This window comes from Ambystoma mexicanum, chromosome 3q (genome assembly GCF_040938575.1).
Source record: "Ambystoma mexicanum isolate Mex_15411 chromosome 3q, UKY_AmexF1_1, whole genome shotgun sequence".
NCBI lineage: Eukaryota > Metazoa > Chordata > Amphibia > Caudata > Ambystomatidae > Ambystoma > Ambystoma mexicanum.
The window spans coordinates 33,659,947-33,680,308 of NC_090926.1; the positions used below are offsets into that span (position 1 = coordinate 33,659,947).

General features: G+C 44.9%; 1 protein-coding gene and 1 long non-coding RNA gene across 2 annotated transcripts in view; one reads left to right on the forward strand and one right to left on the reverse strand.

The window, feature by feature from the left end:
* CACNG2 (calcium voltage-gated channel auxiliary subunit gamma 2) overlaps window positions 1-20,362 on the reverse strand; it is a 530,677-nt gene that overhangs the window by 417,117 nt on the left and 93,198 nt on the right. The window lies entirely within an intron of this gene.
* LOC138582054 (uncharacterized) lies at window positions 1,863-17,033 on the forward strand. The gene is made up of 2 exons (XR_011304940.1): window positions 1,863-6,526; window positions 10,529-17,033. It is a non-coding gene; the product is annotated as an uncharacterized lncRNA (long non-coding RNA).

Here is a 20,362-nt window from a genome sequence, read left to right on the forward strand (position 1 = left end):
AACACGTGCAAAGTCAGGGCAACCGGTTGGTGGCGGTGAAGGGCAACATTGCAGTTGCAATAAGTCCTGCGCAGTTCCTGTCAGGTGTGCTGTCTTTGCGCAAAGACTGCGAGCCTACGACGCAGGGGTGACCTGCTAGCGTTGACATGCTTCGGACATGTTTGAACGGCTGCCTGTTTGCGCTGTGTGCACTGTTCGCCCAATGTGGATTGAAATACTGAATGTGGGATGGCATGGAAAAAATAGTGCCAATATCCTCTGTACGAACACATTCAAAATGCGTCTGCAAAGCACATTAGGAAAACGTGCGCACCATTTGTAGCACATCATGCAGCGTAGTTGATGCCGCCATCAAAATCGATGCGCAACCCAGACATCCGGAAGCAATATGTGAACGTGTTTACATTATTTTGTGTATTGGGTGCAAATCTATTTTGGGGAAGGAGTGGGGCGCTTACATGGCTTGGGTTCCTGGGCATACATTCGATGGTTACAGGAGGAACAGTCCCTTTAACTGAACCATTTAAGGTAGCGGGCGATAGGTAACATGCGCAGTTAGTGGGAAACATATAACAGTGGGGAGTGGGAGTATTGGTGGTCCTGCTTTAGAGTGTGGTTATCGGGAGGACTACTGGGTTGGGTGGGTTCAAGGTGGTATATCTCCTGGTATGTGAAGTGATGTCGTCCAAAGTCTTTTCTAAATTTCATGTGGGTGGAAATGTGTTAAGGGGCATGAGGTTCCTCGGGCTTGTTTGCATTTCTGCTGCTCTAGTCTGGTTAGGAGTTGACTTTTTGCGATGCGTTGACCGCCGGCGATGGTGTTTTTGTCTGCTGGGTAGGAGGAAGTGTGCCTGGCGACAGCTTGGTATATGCGTTAACGCAGCGGGCTTTGGAGGCGGGCTTGCAGTGGTGGCCAGTGCAGTGTAGTCTGGAGTGTGTGGGTAATAGCTGCTAGTATTTGTGGCGACAATTGGGCGGAATATACAATAGTCTTATTGCGCCTCAACACAGCCCTTTCCTATTTGACCCTCTTCATCAGAATCGCGCCACAGGAGTGCTTTCTGGAGCCAGTGTGTGATTACCTCAGCCTGATTTGGCCAGAAAGCCGGACTAGTGCTTTCCAAGCTTAGCCGAACCCTCCTGCGTACTGAAGGCTAGAGCCGTGCAGACTGTCAGTCAGGAGGAGCGTGAGCCCCGCCTCCCAGTTTTGAATGACCTCGCGGTTTCTGGTAGCCTGCCAAGTGCTGACTTCACCAGGCCACCTCTCTCTCTCTCTCTGTATGTCTCTCCCTCTCTTCCTCTGCTCCCCCCTCTTCCTTCTAAACTGTCCTTCACATATGAACTTGCATTCCAGGCTTGTTGACTAGTGCTGGGAGAAATGGCCCCAAGAACAGTGGAAGCGAAGGGTAAAACATTGGGGGTAATCTGTTTTTTCCAGCACCCGCTTCCACCGGGCATTTTTGGTCCGGTTTTCTACCAGTGAAAATGCGGACATGTTCTATAGCCCCAAGTCGAGGAAATGCGCAGAATCGCAAAATACTTATGCAGACACATCATAAAGCACGAGCAGATATTACGGTTTTGGTGAGTAGAATCCAGAATGTACAGCTTACGAGGCCCAAGCGAGAGATCCTAGGAATTCCGCCCTTTTTCTGTTTGTGATGACATTTCAGGGTTAGTGTTGAGCGACCCCCACCATCCTCCTTACCCCTCAGCTTATTGCCAAGACCTTGCCTTATGGCACTGTCGTGTTGCTGTCGTGTGAATCATGGGCTGTGTTACAGGGACCTGGTCCCTTTAAGACAGTGCTCCCCCTCCACACGTCACGAGCGGACATGATGGGGACAGGAAGGGATGAAGGGAGGAAAGGGAGCAGTTTCAGTATCTTACTGTAAGAGAATAAAGAGAGTTGCATTCCATGCGAGCTGGTGTATGTCCTGTTATTTGCGTATGACCAAAGGTCTAACAACTGGCGATGAGGCGATTCCAGCACACCAGCGTCCTCCTCCTTCACAAGCTGACGATTCTGTCGCGTGCCTCCTCATCCGCGCCAGTGATCCCACTGGGCGCCAGCATCGGCACATTACGGCCGTGCTTTGCAGTTCCCTAGCATCCGTGCCAGTGATCCCACTGGGCGCCAACGCATCCGCACCAGTGATCCCACTGAGCGCCAACACATCCGCGCCAGTGATCCCACTGGGCGCCGAACATCGGTATTCCATGGCCACGGTTTGAAACTTCCCCAGCGACCCCGCTGCCCTGCCAGCCCAGAGCGCGAGGCCCGCCTCCTCCTCTGTCCAGCACACGTTCCCAGTGAGAGAGCCACCAGCTGCTTGAAGAATGTAGTCTGCAGGAAGAGCTCCTTACCTTCATTGATTGCGGCAGGAGCCGCAAGGACACGCACCAACGTGGTTTCAAGTGGGTGATATCCCCACTCACCAGGCCTGCTCCTCTATCAGCGCCATCATGAACACAAAGTGGAGCACAACCAACAAACGTGCTACATTTCGTCCTCCCAGTTAGAGGGAAACTAAAACACTGGGAAAACCTTCCCACACTAGAAGGGGCAACAGCCACATTGAAGTGACACCTACCCAAGTGACATTCCAGAGCCACTTCCAAGGCCTGCCACAGCCATGAGCTCCTCCCATAATCAAGCTGAGCAAGGCCCGCCACCTCCAGTGCAGACTTCGAGGTCAACAGCCACAGCATGGCACATGCCCCCACCATTCTCAATGATCCCGCAAGCCGACAAAGGGCCTGGTGAGTAGAATGGCTCAAGGATTTCAACGACTTTATAACCGCTGCAGGTGAAGAGACGTCCCCACGCCTACGCAGTATGTTCATTAACACTGCAGGCACCAAAATAAAGACATTCATTAAAACCATCCCTGCTGTAGAACACCCTGACTTTGCATCACTGATCACAGCCCTCAACAAGAGATTGGTGATAGAACCCAACAGGGACTACGAGAGGTATATAGTCAACCAATGTACCCAACGCAGATGAAACTGTAGATGAGTTAATCACCAGACTACGAATTAAAGGAGCACGCTGCCAATTTCACACATTTTCCCTGGAGGAAGCCATTTGTCTACGAGTAATAGAAGGGTGTCTCTCGCCCACTTTAAAGAAGCAGCTTCTCAAGAAACCCCTCACCATTGAAGAAGTGAGTGAAATAGCCAGAATCCTCAACAGGGTGGACAAACAAGCAACGCACATGACTAGCACGATGACGCTCAAACAAGATAGAGGGGAGGTGATAGCAGCAGTCCACACAAATAGTGCAAGAGGGGGTGAAAGGATCAGTAGCCCTGCCTATTCATCGACCCCAAGGATGCAATGACAGTGCTACAGGTGTGGCATGGCTTTCCCCCATGCTGGTTCTTGCTCCGCGCTCACCCAAAAGTGCGGAAATTGTGGAAGGGAAGGACACTTCCAAGCAGTCTGCTGAGAAGCCAGACCTTTCCCCACACCACGGACACCCTTGGTACCGCATACAGACCACTTCAAAGGGCATCACAGAGTCAGTCATACCAGGTACACCCATACCAACAAGGGCCAAGAATATATGTAAGAGTTGTTGAAGAACTCTATCCAGAAGATGAATCCCAAGAATACGACCCACAAGACCTGAAGCCACAAATTCGCAACAAATATGATGGCCCACCTCCAGCACAGCCAAGCCATCACGCCATACCGCAGTTCAACCAAGACTATGAAAGCGAACAATATGATCTATATGCACAAGACAAATTTGTAAACCTCGTCATGGATGAGAGCAAGGCAAGAGAAGCACCACGGATACCGGTAGACATTTGTGACAGGCAATTTTGCTTCCTCATTTACTCAGGGGCCACGGTAAACATTATGGGGGAGAAGGAATTTCAACAAATCCCCAGCAAACCCACTCTCACACAGACACCTTCCAGAATATTTCAATGGGGTGCCGACATACCCCTACACAGCGTCGTTCAAGCGACGGCTCATCCACGGCGACAGATCAACGACCACCGTCATTCACGTAATATGGAGCCCGGCCAAAGGACGATTCCTACTGAGTTACAAGACCGGCTCATGCCTAGGCCTCATCAACATCCATGTACAAGAAGGTGACACCATCCGCTCAACTGCACCTGGATGTGAAACTCAGGGGCACATCTACAATTTAGAGCACAAACCACCTGTGTTTCCTACCATCACGAAAGACGGCATCCTGAGAGAATTCCTGCTTCTGTGCCAAGGCCTGGGCAAAATGAAGGGTCCCCCAGTCAAGCTCCACATCGACCCGGCAGTCCGCCCTGTTCCGCAGCACCCGCGCAGGGTTGGATTTCACCTCCAGTCGGCAGTGTGGAACGAACTCAATCAGCTCCTACGGGACGACATCATTGAAACGGCCACCGGCCCAACACCGTGGGTCTCTCCACTTGTCATCGTTCCAAAGGAAGGAGGTCGCTTACGGCTATGCGTGGACATGAGGGTGGTCAACACGGCCATTCAAAGAGAACGACATCCAGGACCAAGGATTGAGGACATGATAGTCCAGCTAAATAAAGCTGTCCTCTTCTCAAAACTCGATCTGATCCAGGGATACCATCAGATGGTACTCCACCCTGATTCGAGAGTGATCACCACATTTGCATCACATGATGGACTGTTCCGATATAAAAGATTGAACTTTAGAATCTCTTCGGCAGCTGACATTTTCCATGAAGCCATAAGGCAAATCATCAGGCCTGTGAAAGGGACACTCAATTATAGCAATGACATCCTTGTATTTGGAAAGACGCGCAATGAACATGATACAGCCCTCCACGCTGCTTGCGCTGCTGTGCAGGAAGCAGGACTGACCCTCAATCTAGACAAGTGTCGATTTAGCAAGTCCAAGCTCAAATTCTTCTGACACATCTTCTCTGCCGATGGCATGACCCCTGATCCAGACAAAGTTTCCACCATCTTCAAACTGCAAAAACCCAACCAGGTTGCCGATGTAAGGTCATTCCTGGGGATGGCTGGTTACTGCACCAGATACCTTCCCCACTTTGCCACCATCACAGAACCTCTGAGGCACCTGCTGCAAAAGGAAGTCCCACTAGTATGGTCTGACAAGTGCCAAAGGGACTTTGACACAATATAACAGGCTCTTGCAGAGGCTCAGAAACTTGCCTATTTCGATCCAGACTGGCACACTGAAATTGTTGTGGACACCAGCCCGGTGGGCTTAGGAGCCATCCTAGCACAAACCAGCGGCCCTGATACCAACTCAAGGCACATAGTGGCCTACGCTAGCAGAGCAATGGCTCCCCCCGGAATCCGCTTACTCCCAAGTGGAGAAAGAAAGTTTGGCAGCCGTCTGGGCCTGCGAACATTTCCACAACTTTGTAATCAGAAAAAGGTTCACCCTCATCACGGACCATCAAGCTTTACTGTCCTTCTTCGGAAACCCGAGAACGAAAATGCCCCCAAGGATTGAGCGATAGGGCATTCGTCTGCAGGAATACGACTTCGGGATCATCCATCGACCGGGGGGTGAGAACAACCCCGCCGACTACCTGTCGAGACACCCAACCGACAAACCGGACGCCAGGCCTGGTGACGCCAAATACATCAGCTATGTAACAGCCAACGCACTGCCCCCAGCCATCTCGATTGAATCCATCGCCTTGGCATCAGCAGCGGACCCCTCCATGGCCTTAGCAATAAGCCTGATGGAAAATAACAGGTGGAAGGACTTTTGCCGTGCAGTACTCAGACCAGACAGCCAGTTCAGGTACCTGTAGGGACGAGCTTGAAAGGCTAGCCAAGGTACACACTGAACTGGCCATCCAGGACAAGTCAATCTTATTATGGGGGTGCAGATTAGTAATTCCAGCGACACTCCCATCAGAGATCATCAAGGCCGCCCATGAAAGCCATCAGGGCGCTAACAACTCCAAAAGACAGCTCCGATGTCATGTTTGGTTCCCGTTCTTGGATGACATGGTCGACCGGTGTGTAAAGAACTATGTAGCCTGTCAGTGCACTTCCAGAGCACACCCTCCAATGCCGCTCAGGGTGACCAAAATCCCAAAACGCCCCTGGGAAAGAGTTGCGGTAGATTTCTACAGGCCGCTCGAAACAGGCGAGTACCTACTACTCTTCATTGACGAACACTCCAGATTCCCCATTTTAAAGAAGGTGAAATTCACGGCGTTCGCTCATGTAGCCACCGTCTTTGATGATGTTGTCAGTGAATGGGGGATCCCAAACACCATAAAGTCTGACAATGGTCCGCCTTTCAGTGGACATGAATTCAGAGTATTTGCACGACACATGGGGTTTACTCATCAAAGGATCACTCCTCGCTGGCCCCAAGCTACCGGGATGGCAGAAAGGTTCATGGCCTCGATCAAAAAGACGATTCAAAGAGCATGCATTGATGGTGCAGATCCGCATCAGGTGCTATATCGTATGTTGAGAGACTACCACAACACACCCCATGAAGTCTCCAACAGAACCCTAGCGGAACTCCTGATGAAATACCAGGTTTGTGTAAGTTGTAAGTTGTAGTATGTCCTTTCTCCAGATGGATAGAGGCGTGTCCATGTACATAATAGATCAAGTTCCCAAATGTGGGAACTCCTGTCCTCTGCTCTCTATGGATGGCTCTGTAAGGAGTCCTTATATGTTTAATTATTTGTTAAATAGATGTTTCAATAAATTGATTTGTACAAAATTGTAGGTAATTTGCTTAGTAGCATATATCCATACATGTATTAATACACATTGACACAGTTAAGCATTTTTAGCAAAAATCCATTGATTTATTAGAAGCCCAACGCGTTTCGTGAAATAATTCACTTCTTCAGGGGCAAATTTCATACTTTTTCTTAAAGTAATCTGGAAGACATAATATTGAAGTAGATGCATATTAGTCCCAATAGTTCACAAAAGAAAATTTGTATAATTTCCAACAGCAAAAAAACTTTCAAGGAGGATCCATAAATATCCTATTGTCGAGTATCTCGTTAAGTTGACATAAATTTAAACTTTAAGCAAATCATACAGTGGTGACCAGTAGTAACCATTTAGCAATATCCTCACGTTCAACAATGATCAATACATTGACATTTTTATGTTGTAAGTAAATTACCTATGGACAAGGTTCCATTGTTCCAAAATGTTGGCTGTTCATCACAAAGAGAGAATTGTCAGTCTCCTGTACTGGTAGTGAGATCTTAGTCCCTAAACAGTTAACAAGAAAAAGTGGAAGATGGGGGGAAAAAGTCGTCAAGATAAGAAATCCTAAATCTAGCTATCAAAAGATTAGAATAAGTTAAAAGTGATGACTTGCCACCTAATGTCAGAAGAAGATGGTAAGTTGAGCAAAAATCACTTCATCTTTTAGAACCTTTTGTGTAGGAACAAGCATCCGGCCCAAAGTGGGCAAGTTCCAAAATACCTAAGATAAACCAAAATGTGGACTAAGTATATAACCAAGAAGTCCGGCTTAAGTAGCACAGATAATCCCAGAGTACTTACAATTCAATAGTCTTGTGGTGTGTAGAGGTCGAGATCGTGATCTACTTTCAGGACTCGCTAGCCAATACTGGTGTTGGCTGTCCTTAAATACCCATAAGATGGCTGCTTAATGTCAGGCGTATGTGCGTCAGAAGACGCATGACATCACGATGTAAACATTGTGATGTCATCGCGCGCATACGCAAAGTCATAATTAGATGTTCAATTAGATAGGATAGACTCGATGCACAAAACGTTTAGCTCCCAAAAGAGTGCGTGAATATGACAAACGGTAGATTTTAAGAAAACATAAAGTGCGCAAGTTGAAGATTAATAAATGCCTGCTAGGAAGTGGGAGGACTATAAAAGAATAAATATGTAAAGAGTTAAAAGGTGCAGGAAAAAATAAATAAAGAAATGCTAAATTGACAGTTGAGATAAATCACTGAAATTCAATTCGAAATGGTCACATGATCAAAGGATAGGCTGGTTAAATGTCGTAACATGGTCATTAGGTGTAAACTCACATGATAAAGATGTGAAAAGAAGTGAAAAGAACCAGGATATGTACAGACATGGTAGCAGGTTATTTTAGCCTCTATAGCTGTCTCGTTAGGAGCTCACATTCTGCTGAGGCACAGTTTAATGACACCAAATACAATTTGTAGCATATGCAGATTTTGGAGATTACAACCTACATCACAAGTCTTGAAAGTCCTTTTATAAACAGTACTGTGTTGTACCCAGACAGTAATTTTAGAGGATTAATTCATAAAAAAAGGACCCATGTAGAAATCTTCATTAAGCCCAAGTGTGATGTAGGTTGTAATCTCCAAAATCTGCATATGCTACAAATTGTATTTGGTGTCATTAAACTGTGCCTCAGCAGAATACGAGCTCCTAACGAGACAGCTATAGAGGCTAAAATAACCTGCTAACATGTCTTTTAACTTCTTTTCACATCTTTATCTTGTGAGTTTACACCTAATGACCATGTTACGACATTTAACCAGCCTATCCTTTGATCATGTGACCATTTTGAATCGAATTTCAGTGATTTATCTCAACTGTCAATTTAGCATTTCTTTATTTATTTTTTCCTGCACCTTTTAACTCTTTACATATTTATTCTTTTATAGTCCTCCCACTTCCTAGCAGGCATTTATTAATCTTCAACTAGCGCACTTTACGTTTTCTTAAAATCTACTGTTTGTCATATTCACGCCCCCTTTTGGGAGCTAAAAGTTTTGTGCATCGAGTCTATCCTATCTAATTGAACATCTAATTATGACTTTGCGCATCCGCGCAATGACATCACGATGTTTACATCGTGACATCATGCGTCTTCTGACGCACATACGCCTGACGATAAGCGACCATCTTATGGGTATTTAAGGACAGCCAACGCCAGTACTGGCTAGCGAGTCCTGAAAGTAGATCACGATCTCGACCTCTACACACCAGAAGACTATTGAATTGTAAGCACTCTGGGATTATCTGTGCTACTTAAGCCGGACTTCTTGGTTATATACTTAGTCCACATTTTGGTTTATCTTAGGTATTTTGGAACTTGCCCACTTTGGGCCGGACGCTTGTTCCTACACAAAAGGTTCTAAAAGATGAAGTGATTTTTACTCAATTTACCATCTTCTTCTGACATTAGGTGGTAAGTCATCACTTTTAACTTATTCTAATCTTTTGATAGCTAGATTTAGGATTTCTTATCTTGACAACTTTTTCCCCCCGTCTTCTACTTTTTCTTGTTAACTGTTTAGGGACTAAGATCTCACTACCAGTACAGGAGACTGACAATTCTCTCTTTGTGATGAACAGCCAACATTTTGCAACAATGGAACCTTGTCCAAAGGTAATTTACTTACAACATAAAAATGTCAATGTATTGATCATTGTTGAACATGAGGATATTGCTAAATGGTTACTACTGGTCACCACTGTATGATTTGCTTAAAGTTTAAATTTATGTCAACTTAACGAGATACTCGACAATAGGATATATATGGATCCTCCTTGAAAGTTTTTTTGCTGTTGGAAATTATACAAATATTCTTTTGTGAACTATTGGGACTAATATGCATCTACTTCAATATTATGTCTTCCAGATTACTTTAAGAAAAATTATGCAATTTGCCCCTGAAGAAGTGAATTATTTCACGAAACGCGTTGGGCTTCTAATAATCAATGGATTTTTGCAAAAAAGCTTAACTGTGTCAATGTGTATTAATACATGTATGGATATATGTTACTAAGCAAATTACCTACAATTTTGTACAAATCAATTTATTGAAACATCTATTTAAAAAATAATTAAACATATAAGGACTCCTTACAGAGCCATCCATAGAGTGCAGAGGACGGGAGTTCCCACATTTGGGAACTTGATCTATTGTGTACATTTTTGCAACTTATAGGCCAGGGTTGTTATTTATCTCCTCCGCACCTTAAAACCAATAACTCTCAGGATATATCTTTAAAAATACTCTTGTGTAAAAATTAGGAGTGCAACTTGATTAGCTCTCATTTATGTCCATGTACATACCCAGACTCTACCTGTACAGCCAAGTTCTTGGTGCGCGAGGTGTTTCCGAGATGGGGAGTGTGTGAAGTAATGAGATCAGATAATGGACCTCACTTTGTTAATACAGTTTTTGAGCATATTACCTCGCTGCTTGGAATAAAACAGAAACGTTTCTTCGGCTTATCATTCGCAAGGTAATGGTATCTGTGAAAAGCTCAACAGCCTGTTAAAAGAAAGAATAGCTAAATTGAAGCTTACTTTGAAAAAAGGATGGTTGCACTGCCTACCACTGGCATTGTATGCATTAAGGAACCAACCAGGTTCTGACCACCATCTTACGCTGCACGAGATCGTGACAGACAGGAGAATGAGAACGCCTTTAATGCCTCCATCCCGAGTTAGAAGTGATGCTCAGCCAACGTCATAAGTGTTAGGACTTGAATTGCAAAACTATTTGAACTGTTAAACATCTAGTTTTCCTGTGATTTCAGGACAGTTGCAGAGACAAGGGTGCAGAGCAGTAGAGAACACAGAAGGAGATGCTTCAACAATCCAAACCCCCGAATTTCTACGTCCAAGAATTTACCTAGGTGATAAGATCCTGATCCGCAATCACACAAGGAAAAAGTGGGCCAAGTCCCGCTTTCACGGTCCTTTCATTTTCGAGGACGTCACGCCATCTGCTGTCAAAGTGCAGGGTAGGCGAGCTTGGATCTTCCTGGGCGACATGAAAATCTACGCCAGAGAGATGCCTCTGCTTGCACCCCACCACAAAGAAGCTACAAACATCGTGGAAGATCCACAGCATGTGCAGATGAGATCCATGACGAGGAAGGACGCATAACCTGACAAGTGGAAAGCTTGAAGAGTTTTAATGGACTGTGGCTTAACTTGGACATTTTCTTTTCAGCTATAAATAAAAGGGTAAAGGACACATTCGAACACTCTGTGCATACTAGTTGCAGAGTAAAAGAAGATTTGCATTTGTGAAAGCCACAGTAGGTTATTGACTTTGGACTGTGGCATGCTTAAGCATTGATAAGAATAAGGATATGCCAAACTTTGATCATGGACACAGCAATTGGAAATCGATACAGTATCCTGATTCCTTCCATACGGAGCTCTTGTTCGGTGTTAATCATGGTGTTACCCAGTGATGACCTTTCTAGGTCATCACTTATGTATTTTGAGTTGATATTACGTTTGTATCCATCACTGGTGGGGAGAACTTGCTGCATTCTAGATTTTATTGGTAATACTGAAAATGAAAAAATCGTTAGAAGATTGCTCATAATCATCACTGAAGAGTTTTTGAAGTTACCTGAGTTCAGTGAGGAAAACACAAATGTCCCTAACACCCGACTTAGTACATAGACTGGTCAGTGTGGTGTTTTTTTGTTTAATTGAAGACTACTGCATCTCGTTGGAAGACACACGGATGTGGTGATGTTTCTTAGGGACCCAAGAAATACTACAAATTTGAATGTGAACCTGGAAGGTATCATAATCCAGGTAGCGATCTATTCTGAAAGAAATCACTGAGGTTTGTTGAAAACTTTCCTCCGAGGGACAGATCGAGGAAGTGGTTAAAACCCCAAACTTTGTTTATGCTGACAGGGAAGCTACAATGTCATGTGGACTGAAGCAAATTCGAGGCATCGATTGGGAACTGGTTAATGAAGCAGAATTTATAGCAGCTCGCAGAAATTATCTTTTTTCACGATAAAGGAATATTTGCACCACGACTGGTGGAGAAATTGTTTCCAGAAAGCAGCTAGTTGATCGAGGACGAATGTTGAAGAAAACAACAAGATTCCAGAAACAATCTAAAATACATTGGGCCTCATTCCGAGTAGGGCGCAAAGGGATACCGGGCACCGTTAAGGACATCGGTGCCGGTAATCCCTTTGTGCCCTACTACGAGGTCCATTAGCGGGTCCCGCTATGGGCACCTGGTTTTACCAGGCACCCTTAGCGGGAGCCGCAAAGGGACCAGGGAGCAAATAACGGTACCGCAAATTGCGGTACCGTTATTAGCTCCCTCCCTATTCCCATTGAGCCCTATGCAGAAATAATAGCAGAATTTATATGGCCATTTTTAGCCATTGCCAGAAAAAGACAGAGGGGTAAAGAAAGACTTGCTGAACTTTCTTCTACGCAGATAGGCCGCATGGATGTTCCTGCAGATCAACCAGCCAGAAGAAGTTATATTGATGTATTCAGAGATGTAGTTATAGAAAACTACAAGAAGACCTTGAGAATTAAAAGAAGCACCCAAGAAGACAATGATGAACTGAATGATTATTTAGACAGCACAGCACACTTGGGGAACAACATATGGTACCAACACATGAAAAAAGTTGGAAGAAGGACGTCAGATGAAGACTGCTTCGTATGTGCACTCCTGCCATGCAGCATGGGGAAATCAAAGATCTTCATGGTAATTGAAATTGATGTCCAGACAGCTCGTTACCTGTCGCACATAGCACTTTGCAAAACAAGAGGTCAATTTATGGGAAGTGATGTTTCTATTAAATGGGCAACTGAAAAGACAGATCCAGATGAAGATGACTACATACAGAATATAAAGACAAGAAACAGAGCCCATATGAGAAATCATGAGATCAGATATGAGAAACCAGGAGTGAAAGGAGCTGGCATTAGATGGGAAGTGAACAAAAAACTTGATGTCAAAGGAAAATCTGCAGAGGACAAATGCAAATTTGGGGAACAGTACTATCACCAGACAGATGGGAAAAAGGAGTGGTGATCTGCAGAGCATGGGTAGTTATTGGGTGTTACCAACCTACTATTGACATAGTACAGAATGGATGCAAGCCATTATGGCCAAGATTTGCTAAACTACTGACATGGGTCAAAGATAGGGGAGGACCATTAGAAAGTTCTAAGTTTTGCTTCAGGAACAATGGTACAAGAAAAATGGGGGATAATCAGAACTGTGGATGAATATTTGATGCACCAGGGATGGTGCACGGAACAGGAGTAATCGTGGATCACTATTGGGCTTGTGGATCATAAGCCTACATCAGACTGCCTAAAGATTGGGGAGGAATTTGCACATTGGTGAATGTCCATGTTCCTGCATTGGTGGCTCCTAAAGGTGACCTGAACATTGATAGTTTTCCAAAAGCAGATGCTTATCTAAGAAATAAGAGATCTGTGGAACTGATAAGTCGAACAAAGAGAGAGAACTACTTCTCTGCTGCATCTATTGAAGCCTTTGATGCTATACTGTATGAACACAGGCTGTTCAGCCAGACTTCATCAGTGTTCACAATGATCTTTATGCCAAGGATCCAGGTTGGAGCAAATACCAAGTGGTTACAAATCACCAGATGGGAATTGCTGCAGACAATTAACACAACTATAAAAGGATTCAATGCAATCAGAGAAGAACTGAGAGCTGTAAAACGAATGGATCTCCAGAACAGATTTGTCCTGGATATATCACAGCCATGGATGGAGTTTTTTTTTTGCCAAAATTGGAGAATCATGTTGCACATTTATACCTTCTTATGATGACAAGAGTGGAACTTTGACAGAGGCCATGGGCATGCTGATGAAACTCCATGGCCAGATGATAAAAGAAGTAGAAGATATTGCTGATGACAGCTGGTTTGGAAATCTCTTCTCATGGATTCCACAATGGAAGGCAGATATGTTCAAATTTCTTGGAGCCTTGCTATTATTAGTGATGCTTGGATTTTGTCTGATAAAGATAATAATCTCGCAATTTAGAACAGAGCAAAGAAAGCCATAGGGATGAAGATCATGATCGATGCTGAACCAGGATGGAAGCCTAAAGACTTGACGGACAAAGAAATCAGAGACTTTGTGAAGTCTAGTATCCATGCACCCGAGGGAACGAAGTTCCTGTATCCATAGGACCACAGAAAGTATGTGGGAAGATGGATCTACTGCAGTGCAAGTGGGCAGTGCATGCTCATGACATGGAACAAGGATGAGCATGTGAAGTCAGCTGGATGCCTGAAGAGAGTCATAAAAATATGGGTCCCTAAGAGGCACTTCTTCAGACCAGGATGTCTAAGTATAGAAGACGATGTGAGAGTGGTTGATAAATCGCCAAGAGGGGGGAGTGTAGAGGAGGAGCTAAGTACCCCTATTCCACCTACCCCGCCTACATTACCTGAGAAGTATGAACCAAAGTATGTGACGTATACTAGAACAATAAGAAAGCAAGAAGAAGAGCAAAAACTCTGTGCAGTACCCATAAGAATACCTATATCTAAGAGAATATGGGAAGTAAAGTACCCATTGTGGAAACCATACCTACATTCAAGAGAATATGATGGCCATTTGAACACGATCCCTGACGAAACAAAGAAACTGAATGACCAGGATGAATGGTGACATCGTACGAAACTGAATCGACCCCATATAGAAGATAACCAGACCAAAGAGGCAGGAGATTTATGAAGAACAAAGAAGTACCGAGGATAAATGACATCTTGGGATCAAGATGAAGAGACTTATGCCATAAGCATGATAAAGATGCTTAGTTAGTTTAAATGTGTACAGACGCAATGAAACGCAAGCAGCAAAGCAATCATGAAGCTAGCCAAATGCTTATAATGAATAGATTGCGGCAAGCGCCAACATATACATCTATACCTCATATAATACATATGGATTGAATAAAGAATGAATGTTCCACTACGTATATAGCAGTCTTGAGCAACGAGGAAGGCCTCAAATTCAGTGTCGCAGTTACAAAAGCAATTGAATTAAACAGAATATATTTCAGCTAAGGAGTTGGATGAGCCAAGAGAGCCAAGGTCTTATCCGAACTAGAATTGCCTGACATTAGATACAATTAACGTGAAAGAACAGAAGCTCCTGATCAAGAAGGTCAAGTGAAAACAAAAGACATCACAGGACCAGTGGAGAATAAAATCAAATACACAGAAAGGCTCAAATCGTGGTGTCCAGTCACGTGATGGAGGAAAGTTGAACGCATGAGGAGATCAAACCTACGCATGGAAGTGTAGCCAATGGGAGGTTGTACATTTAGTGACGTTCATAGTGGCCATTTTGAAGGGAGGGCTTAGTTGCCCCTCCTGATGTTAAGTATCCAATTATGTCTTTTCAGTACTCTATACAGATAAAACACCTATGCCTAGCTATTCACTTAGGACCGATCCCGCTTCCAGATAGGTTTTAGAAGTTTGCCACGTAGGATGACGTTGGTAATGACGCAGGTCAAGACGTCAGCTGTGACCAATTTTGGGTTTAAGAACACAGCTTTTTTAGGAAATGATTGAGAGTTGAGTATCGAGCGATTGCTGATGTTTGTTGTACTCCCTGTTTTAGTTACTTGCATTAAATCAGACTCACTTTTGCGAAGCTATTTGTGTCGTCTGAATTATTGATTTAAAATCTGCATCCCCATCCATCTGAAGGGTATTGCTACTCATTTTAAAGGGCTGGAAGTCCCCAGTTCACGCCCCTTTTACCTGTATGCTGGAAACCAGAGTATGTGACGTATACAGAACAGCTGAATCGACAAAGAGCAAATTATGCACTCAGTCCAGTACCAGTGAAAGGGTCCGTACCTAAGAGAATCTGGGAGCCAAGGTACCCATTGAGAAAACCGTATTTGCATACAAAGAAATATGATGGGCATCTGAATGAAATCCCTGAAGAAGCAGAGCCAATAAACGGCAAGGATGAATGCTAGTATCACTAGCCATTGCCAAGTATATGTTACATGGAGCTGAAGATGAAGTACATAGAAAAGATTAAGTAATTACAGAATGCGGATATTCTATAAGGCATCAAGAAAGCAATAAGGATAAGTGACATCTTGGGCTCAAGGTGAAGAAACGTATGCCACAGAAACAGATGAAGATATCAAATAATTTTACACGTGTACAAATGCAGAAGAAACGCAAGCAGCAAAGTAATCGTGAAGCTAGCTATACGCTTATAGTACATAGATTGCGACAAGCGCAAACGTATACATACATAGGAATGAGAGAATTATGGATGTTTCCACTAAACGTATTATAGCAGATTGGATGTTAGCAAAAAGGCCTAAATTCAGTGTGTCGCAGTTAAAAAGCAGACATTGAATTACAAGCAGAGTATGAGTGAAAGGCAAGGCTGAGCGAGCCAAGAAGTCAAGGTCTTATCAAAACTGGAGTAAACTGACTTTGGATACAAACTTGTGTGAAAGAACAAACCCCCTGTTCAAAAGGAATGAACATAACAAGGAAGACATAAGAGGTCTGGTAGGAAAGAATATTAAATGCACAAAAAGGTTTGATTTTATGGTCTCTAGTCACGTGGAAGCATGAAGTTTGATGAACAAGATGGTCACAAGTACGCATGACGGCAGACTGTGCTTCTCACTCCCTAATTTTCTCTGAGCTAAGAACACTCTCAAGGACGAAGTTCAAGGCCTAATTGACAGTAGACCACTGAGGTGATGATGGATTGGTATGCTAATTGGTGGGAAGCTAAAGTTAAGGCAACCACACCAGCATCTGGATGGCTGGCCTGCAGGCTGCTAACGTCGGTAGAAAAGGACTGAAGATGGATAGAGTGCCAACCAATTGTAGAGGACCTGCGTATTCAGGGGTCCTATAGTGTGTAAGCCAATGGGACGTCGTGTATGTAGTGACGTTCATAGTGATTATTTTTTAAGCGAGGGCTTAGTTGCCCCACCTGATGTTAAGTAACCAATCACATAGCTACACTTTTTAGACTAGTATGGATCATATATTTAGACGTTCTCTCATAACCAATAGCCCATACACATAATCTTTTGTAGGTTGCCACGTAGGATGACGTTAATACACATGTGATTTAGACGTCATTGATGACACATTTTGCTTATAAAAGTGACGTTTTTTCTTAAAGTACTTTGAGTTTGAAGATCGAGCGTTTTTAGTTGATGTTCGTTATGCTCCCTGTGTTATATAATTGATATTAAAATAGTCTTCCTTTTGTCAACTTCCTGAGTGGGCTCTATTATTGATGTATGTATGAGTAAGGTCTACATCCCCATCCATCTCGAGGGTAATTGCTGCTCATCAAAGGGGCTGGACTATCCAGTTCAACCCACTAAAGGAATTTGGTGAGCTAAATTCAAAAGGAACTTTGTGTGGCATTGGGGAACCACCAACTTTCTGGTGTCCTCGCCATCAGAATCCTTTGGCTCACTATACAGGAGTCCATCCTTCCAGCACACTTTGAACCGTTTAGGGGGCTTGCCCTTAGCCTGCTCCTCCGCCTGCTTCCACAGACCCGCCAGAGCCGGACACTCTTTCTGGGCTTTGTAGAAGTCAGTCTGATCTAGGCCCCAGGCTGATGCAAACTCATCCAGTTTGGGCAGACCTTTCAGATCTGCGCCCACCTGGTCCTCCACCTCAGGATACTGTGCAGCGCCAGGAAATTCTGAACTCATGGGTTCCCTTGCTACCAAAGTAGGGTCCTCTGTGGCTACTAGCCACTCTCTCTTAGAGTAGGTGACTCAGTAGTCTGTGGAATTGGACTAGGGGCTACCGGCAACGCCGGTCCTTCCAACAAGCCCTCTGGAGGCCCTGCAGGCCCTAAGGCTTTCAGAACGTTCAATCTGGCGTTCTCTTTGGCCCTCGATCGTGTAGCTGGTGTGACTATTTCAGGAGCAGGAAGATCATTACCCATTAAACATGGGATAGTCTTTCACCGCTGCATGGTGCTGGGTCATTACGCCTTGCCAGCTGAACTCTGCTATCGCAAAGAGGCACTTACTCTTACCATCAAATCTACTTACGCACAACTCATGCCCATCAATATACTGGCCTGGCTGTACCCACTGCCGGGTGACAGAGGTGACGCTAGCCGCAGTGTCTCGGACCACAGGAGTTTTGTGTCCAGTGATGGACACATGCTCTAGATAGAGTTGAGTATTGTTGGGAACTGTGGTCACTTCTGGCGATCCGGTATTGTTCCCACTCAGTGTAACCAATCCACATTCGGCCACTCCCTGGCCTAGTGGGAAATCCTCCTCTGAGAGGCCCACACTAATGATGGCCTCCTCCAGGAGTCCAAAATTCACTATGACTTGTTTGGGTAAGCCCTTGCAAGCAGGATCCCTTTCCTAAGGCCCAGCTCCTTAAACACGAAACAACCTTTGGGTGCTGAGAACGTAGGTGTCCCAGTGTTAGGGGTGCCTGTGCTCTTTTTTTAGGCGTGCACGGCTGAACTAGAGTGTGGGGGTTTCCCTTCGTTCTTTTAGGGACCTGACTCTGAATAGGATTGGGTTGGACCTTTGTCCTTCCCATCCTTGTTTACTTTATTGTGCGCCGATTTCTCTTCCGGTTCGGGGTGGTCGCCTCGAGTACTCACAAAGCTGTTGGCAGCCTTTGCAAACTCCTTAGGGTCTGTGGTAGTCTTGTCCACTAGATGCTGGTGTAGGTCAACATATGCTCACACACATTCAAATTGTATATCCCTTTAAATGTGTCAACTTTATTACCAGTCACCCCCCGCTCAGATATTTCAACAAGTGTGTGAAAACTTCAAATGTCTGCCCACTTTTCTTTCTGACCTCTCTGAAGCTCTTGAGATACTGTTTAGGGGTTTTACAGAACTTCCTGAGGAAGGCTGTCTTCATGCTCCTTTCCTCAGGAGTTAATTGAAGAATTGTATCAGTCCCTGGTGTCGGTAAGCGACTCATCAGGCCTGCACTCCACAGTACCTCATCCACTTCCTGCAGCTGGAATGCCAGCTCGAGCACTTAAAACCAGTAAAAATATCCTTCCCCACTTCATAAGACTGTACTAAATCTTTGGGGATGTGCCGTCGGGGCTTATCCCGGGCACTCTGGTTTGAGCCACTACTGCTGTTCTCGCTAGCGGCAGACTTGTTGGCCTCTTTCTGCTCTTCAAGTGCCAGCTTGCATAGCTCTATGGTGACCTTGTCCGCTGTTTCTGTTCCTCTAGCACTTGTCTCCTCTCCTCGAGCAGGAGCTTTCTAGCTGCTACCTCATTAACAGCCGGAACAATTACTAGGCTACTTAGAGACTGTGCTGTGGCCTGGGACCTGTGGGATGCCACACTAGCCCCTGTCCTCACTGACACTCTCGAGTGTTGAGAAACCACACTTGTGCCTCGGCGGGATGATTGGCGAAAAAAACTGCTCATGCGGTCGTCCTTGTCATTTACGCCTTCCAGAAGGTCTTGTCCGTTCCGGTATATGGGGCATAGCCCATCCCCTGGGGTCTTCTCCACAACCGCACTTGCTTCTACCCAAGCTTGGAGGCTGGTCAGCATACTCAGGTATATTAACCTTAGTGCTGTGGGGAAGTTCCCTCTCTTGACATAAAACACGCAGGACATCCTTGGTCATGCCTTTAATCATCTCCATGTCAAGCTCCATGACTATTACTATTACCTAGCAGTGACTAAACGTTGCCTGCAACAGTACTTTTATCATTGGGTGACTAAGCTGTGCGCAAGACTGCAACTGATCCAACCGCTTGCCACCAATGTGACGAATCTACTTCCGGGGCACTAGTGGTCCAGGGATGAATATCGGTTTCTAAACCATCAAGCAACCCCACACCTCTAGTACATCAGAAGGGATCCGAGCAGATTGGAATACAAGTAAATTATAAGACCGCCTTGTCCAATTTTGGTAAGGTAGATGGAACAGCAGGCTTATCTCTACAAGGTCATGGATCGTTGGTTAGTTGCAACAGAGCAAAAATACAATTATTACCCAATGATAAAAGGGACTGTATGAGGTTGTAAAAAAGTATCTACTTTATTATTACTACAACAGACAGTTCTAGCACACTACAATTACAACCCATACTGTAAAGGAACACAGAGGACAGACAGTTTCACAAAGGAAAGGGATGCACTCTGGATACCGATAGGAGGGTAGTTGGTAATGTAATCAGTCTTATAGTTCAAGATTATTTGGTTCTAGCACCAAAGGGGCAAATGGTTGTAACTGTCTCTAGGGGCCTTCAAAGAAGGACCAGGGGGGCAGAACCACAATGTGCCTGGTGCTGAATAAGTTCTTGGTGCTTGACAGCGTCAAGGTGGTTCCAGAGCTGTGCAGCCCTTGAGACAGAGGTAGTGGCTGGAGACAGCTGCAGGTACCAGTCGGCAGGCAGTTTGGCACGGGAGGCTGGACGAATGTCTCGGGGCCAAGAATCGTTGTCTCTGAGCTGGTTAGCAGATATGGAATGCTGGATGAGCCGTCTCAGATGGCTCTGGTGACTGGGGCATGACAGCAGTCAGCGGTGCTGCTGGATGCAGTTCAAGGGCTCGACTGTCTCAAAATTGTCC